We start from the raw sequence: 2,571 nt of genomic DNA, 5'->3' as shown, positions 1-2,571 counted from the left end.
TCCCCTCCCCCGCCAATACCAAAAGCCGAGGCCACTCAAGCCCCTCGTGAAAACGGCGTAGTATTTGCATAAAACCTACATACATCTTCCCATATGCCTTAAATCGTCTCTAGATCCCTTACCTGACACAATGTAAATGCTGTGTAAATAGCTGTGATATTGTTTAAGGAATAATGAGAAGAAAAAAGTCTGCATGTGCAACATCGTCGGCCTAACTACGTAGTACACGTCAGCAACGACATATTTTTTTGGGGGGACATTTTCGATCTGGGGTGGGTCGAGTCCGCACGACTGTGGACGCCGTGGATGAGGAGGGCCGACCGCGTGAGCATAAACGAGTAAACCCCACAAATGAAGAGTGACCGTGTCTTTGGGGCACGAGGAATAGATAGGATCTGAACGCAAGTCCTGAAGGCGGCTTCGGGGTGGTTCGAAGCCTTCACTCCAGGAACACTAATTAGTGACTCGGTTTCAACGTGGGATCAGCAGAGCAGTGTCGTGCCGGGCGCACAGCGGGCCAGCGCTGGAACCTCGCGGCTACACTCCCTAAATCTCTGGGCGACACCAGCGCTGGCCGGCGAGCTGGCCTACGGAGGGGAGAATGCAGATCGCCGGGAAGACGCACCAAACGGGCAGCTCGATGTAAAGAACACAACAGGCCGATGGCCTGTACCTGAGGCCGAGTCGCAAGTCTGTAACGGGGAAGTGTCCCACGGCCAGATCCCGGTGAACGCCAGAGTCGCCTCTCCTCTGACCAGCGGTGGAGACCAGGCATTGAATCCGACCGTCAACAGATCCTCTAAGGATTCCTTCTGGAACATTACCAGAGCGAGGGGATGACTCAGATGCAGAAGGCACAGGCAGAGCGATGGGACGGCGACTCTTCCGGGGGAATTGCAGGCTTCCTTTGCCTCATGCTGAAGGAAAGAGTTCCCCGCAGCAGCTGGAGAGAGAACCTACTCTGTGTGCTCTCGAGGGCGGGAGCAGGGCGAGGGCCGGGAGGCCTGGCGAAGGGCAGGGAGGGCGAGTCCAGCGCCTCCAGGGCCTGCTCTGCTCCTCTGAGCCCAGGCTGGAGGTCGGAGCCACCGGAGGCAGAGGCACAGCAAGATTAGAGAAAGCCCCTCGGGTCCTATTCGCCTTTCTTGGGTAACTCATCTGGTAAACACGTGTGGTGGCCTGGCTAGCCGCTGCAGATGCCACGGGAGCTGGACGCCGGAAATGCAGAAGAGACTCGCAGTTAGGGGCAGGGCTTGGAAGGAGAGAGAGAAAATCAGGTATGCGCGCGCTCTCTTGCAGATGCTGGGGGTGCAGATTTGGGGCGGCGGGGAGGCGTCGAAGGCAATTTGATGGTGGCAATTTGATGGTGGGCATGCAGGCGGCCGTGCAGCCCTGGCCCCTGCAGCCTGGTAGCCTGGTGCAGAGCAGAACTTTGCCCTCCAACAACCAGGCCTGCTGGGCGTGCATCCCTAAGGCCACCGAGCACCAAGGTGGCTTCCCCACTCAGCAAGCTGAGTCAGTTGTCACCCTTCTGCCCGAACCACGAAACTCCTGCTGACCCTTGATTTCTCAAGCTCCTAACCTGTGCTGGCTCACCGGCCCGGATCACCACCCCGCCTGCAGGGGGCGACCAGTAGAAGCGGGTGACACAGAGGGCTCTGGAAGAAGGGGGGCACGCGAGACTGCCCGGAGGCACAGCTGTGGCCTCTCCTGATGCCACACTTCTCTGGCCCTCGGTTTGTCCTGGTTTCGGTGCCGACCACTGCCCGTGTCCTGTAGCCTGTACCTTCTGCTCGTAGCTCCGATTTCTCAGTTGTAGCCCTTGTCCCCCTAAGTCCCAGATGTCTGGATGTTCCCATGCCTGGTTCTGAAGTCACCCCGGGAGGACAGCTGCCTGACTGTCCACTGAGGACATTTGTGCCTCCACTCGGGTTATGGGTCTACCTGCCATCACCCTCCCCTCCATCCCCTGCCATCACCCTCCCCTCCATCCCCTGCCTTCCGCTGTGCTCCCCGCTTCGGGGGGCCTGGAAGCAGAGTGCACTAATGCTAGAGCTCGTGCTGGGCCCTTGCCAGTGTGGTGCCTGACCTCTGGGAAGACTGTGGGCCGGAGGAGCTGTCACAAGAGAGCAGCCCGTGCCAGAAGGCTCCAGAGCAGCCTCCGGACCCCGGTACCAACACCAAGGAGAAGCTGGCCGAGTCCACAGGGCATCCAGCGCCCGCCAGAGACCTTGTCTGGAGCTGTCTGAAAGAAGGAGAAAAGCCTTAAATAATGTGACCCAGGAAGGCGCAGTGACCTGCCGGCGGCATCCACGCCCACGGCCTCGCTGCTCCTCGGCCTCTTGGACCAGCGCGCTCGGCTGGGCCCATGTTTCACGCTCGTTTCTGAAACTTTCCTGTTGGTCAGTGCGTGTGTGGTCTGCGATGTCAGCACAGTGACTTTTTAGGGTGTTAAAGCGGATCCCTGGAAGCCTCCCTTCGAAGCACCTGCCTTTGCCCCTGATTGGAGAAGAATAACTGAGTCATCCATTCGATTATCTGAACAGATGCTGCTGCTGTTGGCACAACGCAGAG

General features: G+C 58.8%; 1 protein-coding gene across 1 annotated transcript in view; it reads left to right on the top strand.

Annotated features, from left to right (window-relative positions):
• Positions 1 to 2,571, top strand: part of VWC2 (von Willebrand factor C domain containing 2) — a 60,648-nt gene that overhangs the window by 19,234 nt on the left and 38,843 nt on the right. The gene's annotated exons all lie outside the window — the stretch shown is intronic.

The sequence above is a fragment of the Pteropus vampyrus genome, unplaced genomic scaffold, assembly GCF_000151845.1.
Source record: "Pteropus vampyrus isolate Shadow unplaced genomic scaffold, Pvam_2.0 Scaffold823, whole genome shotgun sequence".
NCBI classification, from domain to species: Eukaryota; Metazoa; Chordata; class Mammalia; order Chiroptera; family Pteropodidae; genus Pteropus; species Pteropus vampyrus.
This window is presented reverse-complemented; position numbering and strand designations above follow the sequence as displayed.